Below are 14,084 nucleotides of genomic sequence, written 5' to 3'. Positions count from 1 at the left end.
ATAGAAATTAGAAAAGTTTTATGATTGAATTATTTAGTGTGGGGGCTTGGGGGGGAGTAAGGGCCCACTACAAGGCATAGGCCCTTTTCCGATGAAAATACCGACGCTTTTTACATTAAAATTTTTTTTTTCACGGGCACAAACATCGTTATGAAAGTCGCTAAAAGCGTCGAAAAAGAACCCTCGCTATAAAGTGTTGCTATATAGCGACGCTGTTAAACGTCGCTATATAGCAACACTGCTAATTGTCACTATATAGCGACACTGGTAAACATTGCTATATAGCGACGATTAACAGAAGTTAAAAAAAACATTAGTGGGGCCTAACAGGGCCATAGCAAGCCCTGTTTTGCCCCACTAATGCTTTTTTTTTTAAAATTACAAAAAACAGTTTTTTATTACAAAATTTCCCTTGCGAAAAGGGTGATACAAAATCGCTCAAATGAAATGATCGAGCAACAAAAGGATATACATGTCGAACATATACAACATTGTTTGTTACAAAATTACCCTTTCGAAAAGGGTGATACAAAATTGCTCAAACGAGTGGACATACAAAATGACATACATGGCGAAGTATATGCAAACTGCTACTACTACTACTACTACTCATTCGAATCGTCCTCGTCCTCCTCCTTGTCTTGTTGGCTTGATCCTTGGTCCTCTTGAGTTGCACCTTCTCCCTGATCCTCGTCTTGTTGGCCTGATCCCTGGCCCTGCTAATCGCTCACCTCCGATGATGGGATGCTGGAGCTTGCATCCTAAGAGTGAACCATATAAATTGAAAATTAGATCGAAACTTAAAGAATAAAATAATTTAAAAAGTGAGATTACAAGTAGGAGTAGACTTATACCGTGCGAGCAGCCACCTTAGCCCAATCGACCATCGCTCCCATGTCCTCTTGCTCAATAAACCGCGGTTTTGTTCCTATGTGAAATGTGCATCGCGTCTCTGCATCTGTAGGAGGACGACCCATCGCAACTTGCTGTGGATCCAATTTACGAGAGTTAGAGTTAGATAAGAGGAGGGAAAGGAAAGAGGAGAAGAAGAGGGAAGAAGATGGAAAGAAGAGGGAAAGAGAGAAAAAGAGACATATGCTTATGCTTATGCATGAGCATAAGAACATGAGCATGAAAGAGGGAAAAGAAGGTGGAAAAGAGGAGAAGAGGGAACGAAAAGAGAGATTGGAAAGGGGGAAAGAGGGAAAGAAAGAGAGAAGAAGAGGGAAAGTAAAGAGGGAAAAAGAGACATATGCTCATGCATGAGCACATGTCTCATTCTCTTATGCTCGTGCATAAGCATAAGCATGAGCATATGTCTCCTTCTCTTATGCTTATGCTTATGCTCATGCATATGAGCATAAGCATAAGCATAAGAGAAGGAGACATATGCTCATGCTTATGCTTATGCATGAGCATAAGCATAAGCATAAGCATAAGAGAAGGAGACATATGCTCATGCTTATGCGTATGCATAAGCATAAGCATAAGCATAAGAGAAGGAGACATATGCTCATGCTTATGCGTATGCATGAGCATAAGAGAATGAGCATGAAAGATGGAAAAGAGGGGGAAAAAGAGAGGAAGAGAGAAGAAGAGGGAAAGTAAAGAGGGAAAAAGAGACGTATGCTCATGCTTATGCATGAGCATATGTCTCCTTCTCTTATGCTCATGCATAAGCATAAGCATGAGCATATGTCTCCTTCTCTTATGCTTATGCTTATGCTTATGCATAATAGGATAGAAGAAGAGGGAACGAAAAAAGAGATTGGAAAGGGGGAAAGAAAGAGAGAAGAAGAGGGAAAGTAAAGAGGGAAAAAGAGACATATGCTTATGCATGAGCATATGTCTACTTCTCTTATGCTCATGCATAAGCATAAGCATGAGCATATGTCTCATTCTCTTATGCTTATGCATAAGCATAACAGGATAGAAGAAGAGGGAACGGAAAGAGAGATTGGAAAAGGGGAAAGAGGGAAAGAAAGAGAGAAGAAGAGGGAAAGAAAGAGAGAAGAAGAGGGAAAGCAAAGAGGGAAAAAGAGACATATGCTTATGCATGAGCATATGTCTACTTCTCTTATGCTCATGCATAAGCATAAGCATGAGCATATGTCTCATTCTCTTATGCTTATGCTTATGCATAAGACTCCGGGAGCTCAATAGTATTTCTTTAGGAAACATGGTTTTTACACTTTTTTTTTCATTAGAACTAGATTCCTTTATCATAAAATTATACAGACTAGTCACTCATTTATTTTTACATAACATAAAGCTTCTTATTCATAGACATCGCTTTGTACCCTTGTTATTATCTAAAAAAAGTGTTGAAAAATAATTCCTTTAAGAAATATCCCTCATAATCACTCTCAATGTAATAATATTATACATAAATAATTGTCTCTCTCACCCTATCCCCACTGTCATCTTCATGGAAATGGAGACTTCCTCCATGCATTTGGAGAAATCTCTCGGTGAGAAGAAGTCATTTTTCATCATAGCAGGTCTAGAAAGACTCCAAGTTTACTTATCCATGGGGCACAAAAAGGAGTTGTCTGCAACACCTAGCATTCTCATCATAGCTACCTAAAAAATAGAAAGAGAGATTGGAAAGGGGGAAAGAGGGAAAGAAAGAGAGAAGAAGAGGGAAAGTAAAGAGGGAAAAAGAGACATATGCTCACGCATGAGCATATGTCTCCTTCTCTTATGCTCATGCATAAGCATAAGCATGAGCATATGTCTCCTTCTCTTATGCTTATGCATAAGCATAAGCATAAGCATTATGCTCATGCTTATGCATATGCATGAGCATAAGAGAATGAGCATGAAAGAGGGAAAAGAGGGGGAAAAAGAGAGGAAGAGAAAAGAAGAGAGAAAGTAAAGAGGGAAAAAGAGACATATGCTCATGCATGAGCTTATGTCTCCTTCTCTTATGCTCATGCATAAGCATAAGCATGAGCATATGTCTCCTTCTCTTATGCTTATGCTTATGCTTATAAGCATAAGCATTATGCTCATGCTTATGCCTATGCATGAGCATAAGAGAATGAGCATGAAAGAGGGAAAAGAGGGGGAAAAAGAGAGGAAGAGAGAAGAAGAGGGAAAGTAAAGAGGGAAAAAGAGCATATGTCTCCTTCTCTTATGCTCATGCATAAGCATAAGCATGAGCATATGTCTCCTTTTCTTATGCTTATGCTTATGCTTATGCATAAGACTCCTCTTATGCATATGCTCATGCTTATGCTTATGCATCATAAGAGCATGAGCATGAAAGAGGGAAAAGAGGGGGTGAAAGAAGAGAAGAGAGAAGAAGAGGGACAGGAAAGAGAGATTGGAAAAGAGGAAAGAGGGAAAGAAAGAGAGAAGAAGAGGGAAAGGAAAGAGGGAAAAAGAGACATATGCTCATGCTTATGTCTCCTTCTCTTATGTTCATGCATAAGCATAAGCATGAGCATATGTCTCCTTCTCTTATGTTCATGCATAAGCATAAGCATGAGCATATGTCTCCTTCTCTTATGCATAAGAGGAGTCTTATGCATAAGCATAAGCATATGCTCATGCTTATGCATGAGCATGAAAGAGGGAAAAGAGGAGGGGAAAGAGGAGAAAAGAGAAGAAGAGGGAAAGGAAAGAGAGATTGGAAAAGGGGAAAGAGGGAAAGAAAGAGAGAAGAAGAGGAAAAGGAAAGAGGGAAATTAAAGAGACATAGGCTCATGCTTATGCATGAGCATATGTCTCCTTCTTTTATGCTTATGCTTATGCATGAGCATAAGAGCATGAGCATGAAAGAGGGAAAAGAGGGGGGGAAAGCGGAGAAGAAGAGGGAAACAAAAGAGGAAAAAAGAGGGGGAAAGAGATTGAAAGATTGAAGGAGAAGGAGAAGGAGAAGGAGAGGAGGGAAAGAAGAGAAGAGAAGAGGGAAAGAAGAGGGAAGAGAGGGGAAGAGAGGGTTCCTATGCCTAGCTGCAGGCCAATGCAAATAAAAAAAATAACAAATGGAAAAAAGAGGAAGCACTTACCTGGAATAGTACGTCCTGCTCGGTGTTTTGTGGACTGGCCCTACAAATAGTAATTAAGCATGAAAACTAGTAAGCAGCTTTAGCAATACAAGGAGAAGCACTCACAAAACGAAATCTCACAAAAAACCTATCTACATTGTTCAAAGAGACTCACCTCTTCAAAAACTTCATTTCAAGAAACCAAAGAGGGAGAAGGGTGGAGGGGGAGCACAAGAGCTAGGAGAGGGGTGAATAGTGGTGAGGAGTGGAGAATAGAGTGGGAGGTCATCGGAAATAGGTGGGAGAAGAGATTGCTTTGCTTACAATAGAGATTAGAGAGTGCTAAAGAAAGCCGCGCATCATGACGGGTTTCGGTTTTAACCCATAGTGTTGCTATATAGCGATGCTTTTCCGTCGCTATATAGCGACACTAAAGAGTTGCTATATAGCGACGTTTAACACTAAACCCTAAACCCTAAACCCTAACCCTAAAAGTCGCAATATAGCGACTTTTAATACTAAAAGTCGCTATATAGCGACACTTAACCCTAAAAGTGGCTATATAGCGACCTTTTACCCTAAGTGTCGCTATCTAGCGACACTTATACCTTAAAAGTGTCAATTCAAGGCACTTGATCTAAGAAGAGAGGGAAGGAGCTCATGGGTGGCTATTTTTTGGATCTTAATGGATTTCCTTGCATTTTGTATTGTGACTTTAGAGGTGTGCAGATGGAAGGGACGAGTGAAAGCTTGTCAAATGATGCGCCAATGCTCGAGAGCGCAGAGTGGCTTACAGAGAGGTTGTATTGTCATTGCACTCATTGCAAGCAAGAAGTATGACATTAACGCCGTATTGTCATGCGCCACTTGAGGATGTATGGGGAGGAGCCCAAACCAATACCCACCGTTGGTGGTGCACATGGTGATGGATCATCAAAAAGTCATTGCTATTTGAGTTCATGATTAATATTGCATGTGTACATGACACGAAATCTTGAGATAGGATGAGGAGGGTGGTGTGCATATACCTTCACACTACCAATGTGGATATGAAGATAGAGATCATGTGGATATGGAGATGCCACTACCAATGCCGGATCCAATTGATCTAGATGGATTTAGAGAAGAAGATGAAGATCACAATATGAGCCAAAAGAAAGATGTGCATAATGACATCATATGGGAGGAAGATGGAGATCACGATATTGAGGAAGAAGGTGACGATCATCAAGAATCACCCGACTTTATTGAAGAAGATAATCAAGTCTATGGTGAACGTACGATGATGATATAGGAGATCAACTCAGTATAGAGTTGGAGATAGACTTGTTTGGCACACAAGACTTGGCTCAAGATGAAGCCAAGTCTCAAACGCAGACATGAATATGTGAGCTTCGAACTTGATGTACATGCTCTTGTACTTTTATTCTTTCAAAGGATCAAACATGTACATGCTCTCGTATTTTTATTCTCTATGAGATCAAATGTATGAAAATTTTAAAAAATTTATCATTGGAAAAAACTAACTTTTAAGCCCTATATGAGTAAAAAACATCTCTGGAAAATGTCGCTATAAAATAGTATCTCAGTGTCGCTATATAGCGAAGTGCCTAATACGATGAGGCACGAGTGGCAAGAGCACTAAGGGATGGCGGACACCTAGACAGGATGACACAGGGCATGGGCATGAGTGGGGTGAGGGGGTATAAAGAGAGAGAGTGTTAGAGAGTGGTGAGGGGTGGAGTTAGAGAATATAGCGACACTTAAAAGTCGCTATATAGTGACCTTTATAATCATTGCTATATAGCGATGTTTGCTTAACGTCGCTATATAGCGATGCTTAACGGGACGCGCTTTTCATACGGACGATTAGCACCCCGTGCACGCTAAATGTCAGTACATAAACGTTGCAATAGTATCCATGTGTAGTAGTGCCGGGGAAGAGAAATGTGAGAGGGAAAGTGGTAAACTTTGAAGAAAGGGTTCAAAAGAAGTTTAGACATGTTAGCATATTTAAGAGTACATTATGTATGTGGGGAGTGCATGCTCAATGTTTCTCGATATATGTGGGCTAAAGAATAATGTGTGGGGAAGGGAGGGTCATTTTCACTTCAAAAGACATTACAATTTCCTTAAGACCACATGGGATATATGGGTCTAAGCATGCTACAATGTATGTAAAAGGTATTCTTTTTGGCAGAGTATAAGCATAGATAATACTAATTCATATAAAAGTTATGATTTGAATGGTTCCCTTGCACAACCAGGATTCATGGTCTCTCTCTCTCTCTCTCTCTCTCTCTCTCTCTCTCTCTCACACACACACACACACACACACACACACACACACACACACACATACACACACACACACACATATACACACACACACATTGTCAAGGAGCCATCTCAACATCATATGTTCAATATGTGCATAGCACTAACCCAATAGAGTGCTCTAAAGGAAAGGTTTAGAAACCCTAACCCTAACCCTAAAGGGGTTTGTATATATTCTACATTTTCAACTAAATCTAGTGTACTGCTGGTCATTTGTGGTGTGCTTTCTAGCTCTGCCCACTCTCCTCATCTCCACTCTTCTCCTCTCTTCTCTCCATATTTGTTCATGGTATCAGAGCTCCCTTGCCTTCTATTGAGGCATCGAGATCTGTATGAGAGTGTGAGAGATTGAGAGATCAAGAGGTTCTCTTAGTGTTCTCTGTGAGAGTCTACTTCCATTGAGAGAATTTCCATCCATTGGCGAGAGATTTCCATCATTCTTGAGAGAGAGAGAGATTTAGATTCATTCGTCGATTCATTTGGTTGAGAGATTGTGATAGTGAAATGATTTGAGAGAAAGATAGGAAGACTTCAAGAGATTTCTGAGATTTTGGTGAGATTCTTCTTGAGGTGAGAGAGAGATATCTTATTCTACTATTCTAAGTGCATTATGTGAGAGAGTTTTTTTATTAGACCTCATTCTTGAGTGGTAAGGTTCTATGAAGGTTTTTTCTTCAACAGACTTTTGAGCTTCAAGGCTTTATGCCTTAGCAAGCAAAAGAAGTTGTAGAGTCTACACGACTTCTCCTTGCAAGCAAAGACTCAGGCATTAAGGTGCTATCAACCTCCTTTATTCAAGCCCTCTACATAGCAAGCTAAAGCGAGTGACTTAGCTTCTCAGCCCATGTATCTATCACTACCTATGCCAACAGCCGCCACAACAGCACATGAGGGTGACTCTCAGATCGAACAAATGACCTTCTCTACAAGCCCGTGCCATCGGCTTCCTTCTACGCCTCAGTGCAACTAAACTCTACCTTCAGCCAACACCTAAATCTTAGCACAACGGCCACACTGCAAAGTAGCTACATGTGCACATGATGTCTTTGGAGACGACCTCTCAGCTACAGCTGGTGCTTCCATTGCCAACGCTTCCATCATTGATCCAAAATAGCACTCTAGCACTATTGATGCCTCAATGACTCTTAGAGCCAACATGCTTTGCCTGCCTGTCAAAGATCTTTGACATGTCCATGCAATAGTGCCAACTACCAACTTGTAACTCCAAAGGGGAGACTCTGCTCCAACCTATCGGCTAGTGACCACACTCAAGCAACAAGTACAAGCACCCACGACACCATCTACAACCAACGTGACTCCAACAACCAATCAGCTAAGATGACCAAATCCCTCAGCTACAATGAATGAACGAATTCTATAGCAAGCCGACTACTCTTGACACAACTGGACAACCACGGGGCCTTGGATTACAACTATAACAAGGCCCAACTAGAGCTTCACGCGATAGCCTCTGTGACTCCAAGCTCCAAAATACCGTCGTGACAGAATTCTTAACCACAACAAAATCTTTTTTAGATTTTGCAAAATCTTTTCTGGCCCACAAAGAGCTGACATGTGGCTTAACCCTATCTCCAAGGGTTACCACACACACAAAGGCTTGGCTCGCTTATCAACACGTGGCAACCACAGACATTTGACTTGTGGCCACCGATGCTACATCAGCACCACCGAGTCAATAAAAGATCCCATCTCCAAGCGTTACCACACACACAAAGGCTTGGTTGGCTTATCAACATGTGGTAACCACACACGTCTCACACATGGCCATCGATGCCATGTCAACACCACCGGTTCATTGAAAGCCACGTCATCTCTTATCTGCCATGTCAGGAGGGCCAAACCTGCTGACACATCATTTGTCCACATCACCACCAACCTGCAATATCACCAGACATGTCATGGGTCGACCTCTATTGCCACATTAGCATCGAGTCCTTAGAGTGCCATGTCATCATTTTTGCCACATCATCATGTTGACTCATCACTACCACATCACACATCATCTTTGACCAAGTCATAGTGCCATGTCATCAGTGACATGTCAATGCCACCTCAGCACTACCATGTGGCACTGACCCCCTCCTTGGTGCCTTTACCTCTTCATAGGCACTACATATGCACATAGGTGCCACTGCATATGGGAATGTTTATAAAGTAAAAATCATAGGAAATCCATGGATTTTGGATTTTACTTGGAATGTAGGAAAACAATTCAAGGGCGAGTCAACAAGGCAAGGTAGTGAAGCAAATGAGAACAATCGATGCAAACTATTCTTATACCTTTTTGGAATACTACACCATTCTTTAATGGAAGAAGCTTAAACCTATTTTAATAGTTTTTTATTCCTGAAGTAATTCCCTTCTATTAAATTCCCTAGCCAATCCTTGCAAGTTCACCTACATCTTACATGTCCTTTAAATTTCATTTTTATGAAAGTGCACCCACCCATTTTTTGGAATGAATGATAGTATTCATCTTTGCATCTTTTGTTCTTAGCTCCTTTTCTTGAGTTCTCCCACTATGTCTCTATCATTTCCATCTTTTTGTTGAAGGTATCTTCTAGCCCTCAACACTTTGATGACCACATAGTGCAAGTAAAGCACTATTGGTCATGTGCTTCTCTTTAGGTGCTAGACTAGCTTATGAGGCTAGTTTTTTTAAGGATCTCTACAATCTATTCATTGATTCTTAGGTACTCCATTTCCTTTTCTAGGAGGATAAGTTCTCTCTCTCACTTGAATCCACGGAATCAGTGAAGTTTAGACCTCAAAAAATATGCCCTAGCATTTTTGAATCTAGATTGATATGCCCGTCAGTCAACCATTACAAAAAGCACCTTTGATTGCACCCTCTTTTTATTAAGGGCAATTTGTTGCCCAGTTTTGCTAGTTGGCCATGGCACCAAGGCCACTTTCTCCCTCATTTTCGTTAAAACTTCAAGAAACTAATAGAGAAGCCCAAGAGAGCATTTTCAATCTCTAGACTGAGATGATGGAATTAATCCTACTCCATGAGCAACACTATATTTTTTGTCTCTACAAGAAAGTCTAAGAACCTTAGTATTCTAAAACAAACACACTATTCAAAATTTTTGGACTTTCTCTCTTGGTTTGGAATTTTTTTTGGAGCATATCCTCTCCACTCAACTTCACTTAGTGAGCTAAAAAATTGGGTTTTTTGAGCACTTAATGGGTCACTTATATACAAATATGGCCTTATTAAGCTAGTAAAAAGTCAAGTGGTAACCTCTAATTTAAAAAAAAATGGCTCACTGAAGCTATAATTCCCAAACTCATGCATGGTGCCCCATCCAATAACTATAATAATAATAATAGTAGTCTCCTAACTCAAGTTCAATTTTAACACTATGAAGTGAAAATATGACACCATATGAAAAGAGTTTGTTGAATTCAACATATAAGTGGTGTATGGATACACCATTTTTTTGAAAAAAAAGAGTTTGTTGAATTCAATACATAAGTGGTGTATAGATACACCCTTTTTTAAAAAACAAACCATACAATAAATTATCTTATCGGTGGTGTATAAATACACCATTTGTATGGAAAAAAGCATACAAAACATTATCTTATGCATCTGAATCTCGTTCAGAGTCATCAGATTCATGTAATGTATTTGAGCTTGATGGGTCAAGTCTTGCCAAATGATGTTTAATATGGACACGACTTGGATCAGGGATTGTGATACATTTTTCAACATTGTATCCATGCTTCTTTTTAAAACTTCGTGTCCTCGATTTCCAGCAATGAATAATGCTACTGACTTCCACCTCTGTTAATCCCTCATTATTTGGAACCCATTCACGTTTCTTTTGCAAGCATCCCTCATAGAGTTGTTTTATTGTATATCTTCTCGGGAGATTTTTTAATGGCTTTGGTTCATACCATAAAGCTGTAAATGTTATAGGAGTTCCCTTGTCATCCCTTTCTATCTTAGTAACCTTTGCAACCCAAATTGGGCCACCTTGGTCATCTAACTCTGAACCTGGATCAGATGCCCAAACTGCAACAAATAGACCCTCTTCAATCTCATTACATGGTATAAACTCTGGTAAGGGTTTGTCTCCCTTCCTGCCACAATATTTTCGAGGTAAAAGGCATTCCTCTGCTTCCTCCATATCTACTAACATATTTATATCCAAAGGAAAACTTGGTGACCTAGCTTGTTCCGGCCAAAAGGATTCAGAGTATTCAATGCTCATTAAGTTTTCTTGTCTTTCTAAAGATTGGATAAGTGCTTTAGTTGATTTAATTGTCTCCAAATTCTTAGTTGATTGCGCATGATATTTTTGCATCATACTTTGAAGATGTTTAATGAAGGCTTTCAAGCCTTTCATTTCATCTATGTCAAGTGATTTGTTTTTTGCAAGAACAAATCTAGTTTCCTCCAATGGAATTATTCGTTGTAATAAAGCATATGACTCACTCCATAAATGATCTCCATCTACTGAGTAGTGCTTCCATTGCATCACTGGAATATTGTTATGCATGTGAAACCGAAAGTAGTGTGGATTTGTGTGTCCTATTAGGGCATCATCTCCTGTTTGTAAATGTGGCTCTATAAATGCTCTCCAATCTACCATCCTCTCTAAGATAGCCACTTCTGATTCTTCCTTGCGAGAACCTCTAATTTTTTTCCCGATTCGAAATAGCATATCCTCCATTGTCAAAACATCCATTGCCTTCAACTCACCAGAGATAACACTGAAGATTTGATCTATGTCTTCATGTGTATGGCCGACAAGAAGAAAGCCAACTTCCACTTCTTCAAATATTTTCAAACCAACCAACATAGAGCATAAAGCAAATATATATTTATTCTTGTTCTCTCTCCAACAATTATCAGCTTGTATTCGCAATGTGTTAGGCAAACATCCGTGAGCATCTCTGACCTTTCTTATTGCTTTCATGATTGATGTAACAACCTGGTTACTATCATGGTCATGCAAACTATCAATCCATACATCACAAAAGATTCGGTATCCACGTACTAATACTCCACATAAGTGTGTTTTTAGTCCACGTTTGCCCTCCAATGCCGGTGGGATACGTCTATATCGTGGCAAAGTGGTTGTATTCTGGTCCATGCCATCAATGGTGATGCACATGGACTTATCGACATGTGAAATAGCTTCCTCTCTCCAAGAAGCATACAACTTTCGAGCATCCTACACATGACGTAAATGGATTGATCGCCATTTAATATATCTTCCTCGTTGCTACTCACATTTACTATGTTCAATGGCATTTTTTAATTCATCACATGTCTTACATTTTGACATCCTTTGCTTTGATGGTGTCTTGACATGGCAAAAATCTCTACGCCAAATTTTGTACAAGGTTGATCGTGAAATCATGCTCTCGTCTCTGTCTTGTAAAGTTTTATTGATAGTCTCTAGGATGACCTTCTTTGTCATTCCCAAAGGAAGATGTTGTTGGCATTCGACACGTCCATCTAGCATTGTTTGTTGAAGATGAGGCTGCGGTAATGCATGGTCTTCGAGAACTTGCTTTAATGTTGCGGTTGCATTTATAGTGCTTCCATGGCATTTAAGCTTGTAGGTATTTCCATGAATTGTATGAATAACTTTTTCTTTCACCTCTGCCCAGATGGTCCAATATGTGCCATGTGATAGTCCAGTTAACCATTGATATCCTCGATTGCAAATGGGTCTCCCATTAACCATGGGTTTCAATCTAGATTTACAGTGTCCTGTGCTCAAATCTTGATTAGTGCCTTGATGAAGAAAGCATGAAAACTCTTGAAGAAAATAGTTATGTCTATTAGGCGCTGTCTTACTCCAAATACCAAGGCGTATGGCTGCACAATCATCTTTCCCAACTTTTCTAATGCAAAGTCTCTTGCAACAAACTCGCATAAGCATCCTTTCCATATTCTCCTCGGATAGCATCACATGTCTCTTTGGTTCTAGAATTGATGCCATGATTCTTCGCCTCTTCACACTCACATACTTTCTTTTTGTAAATAGTGTCTTGTGTTTTCTAGTTGTAAGACCATCAAACCTCGAATCCATTTCCCTTGAATCTTCATCTTTATAATCAAATGCTGTGTAGGCTTGAGAATTATTTGATACCTTATAATATCTTGGAAATGGCAATCTGGTCGACATGTTCATTGATGTCAATTTGTTGCCAATGCCTCTTGAATTTTGTGGTTGAACTGTTTCTCCTTTGTAACTCAAGATTCTCCCATCTATATTCTCTGGCATGCTAGCAACAATATTCTCAGATTCTCTGCCCCTTTTGCCTTGTATTCGAGTGGTAACATCATGATCATTGTCACTAATATCATCAATTCCTATTATTGCATCACTTATCCCATTGATCTTTGCGTGTATTTTTCTTTGTGGTCGCATCTTATTATTCTCAACACATCTTCTGTCTTTTATATCAATAAGCATGTTTGAGTCACGTGCAGCACAAGACAAGTCTTCTATACCAGTGAGCCTGTTCAAGTCACTTGCAACATAGGATAAATCTTCTATACCAGTGAGCCTATTCGAGTCACTTGCAACACATGACAAGTCTTCTATACCAGTGAACCTGTTTGAGTCACTTGCAACACAAGACAAGTCTTCTATACGAGTGAGTATATTTGAGTCACTTGCAACACAAGAGACCTTTTCTACATCAACATCTGTTACTATAATGTCCTCAATACCTGTGAGCATGCCACTATGATACTCTTGATTACTACTATAGCTTCTTATCAATTTGGATCCCATTTGTGTTATAGTCTTTTTCTTTTGATAATATTCTGTTGTGTCTTCCATGACATTGAAGGAAACTGTCTTGGGCAAACTTGATTTCAAGAAAGCTAACCCCCATTTACACGTACTATGAACTTGTAGTTGAGACGTAGTATTATGGACATCTAATTGTGAAGTACTATCCATTGCATTTTGAATGACACCTACACTAGTCAACTTAATTATCTCCACTATACAGAGAAAACTCTGAGCATAGCCCTTAAAGTTGCCAATTGCTAAAACTTCTCCAGAGCGAGATAACATCTGTACTTTTTTCCCCTGGATATAAGTTTTCTTGATATCTTGAAAGTATGTCTTTGGAACAATTTCGTCTTGGTCCCAGAGTGTTCTGTGTGCTTGCATATCAAATATGTCACATTGTAAGATATCTCCCAATGTTTCAAAGTCTCCATGTGGATATTTTAAATGTACTTCAGGATTTACAACGTTGGTGATTATCACTACACATCTTCTCTCATCACAACGTTGAAAATGACACACATTCATAGGATCAAGACTATGAATTCGTCCAAAAGCCACCACTTCATTCTTCTTATATAACACCACATCCATACCCTCTGTTAGGGTGAATACCTATTTTATGTATAAAAGTAAATTAGCAACTCAAAATGAACATTTAATAAATAATCATTGAGCTTATTATTACTTAGTAACTTCTATATCAAAACTAGCAGAGAAGGCATTAACCTAAACCCTACATCCTAAACTTTAAATAATTAATACCAAAACATCTTAACCACCGTAAATCCTAAACTTTAAACATTTAATTCCTAAACCCTAAATCCTAAACTCCTAAACAATAAATCCTAAACCTTAAACCCTAAACTCTAAATCCTAAACCCTAAATCTTAAATCCTAAACCCTAAATCTTAAATCTTAAACCCTAAACCTTAACCCTAAAATACAACCAAAATTTCAT

Source organism: Dipteris shenzhenensis, chromosome 3 (assembly GCF_047967505.1).
Source record: "Dipteris shenzhenensis isolate YYH24624 ecotype China chromosome 3, Dip_SZ_1.0, whole genome shotgun sequence".
Lineage (NCBI taxonomy): Eukaryota > Viridiplantae > Streptophyta > Polypodiopsida > Gleicheniales > Dipteridaceae > Dipteris > Dipteris shenzhenensis.
Note: the sequence above shows the minus strand (reverse complement) of the source record.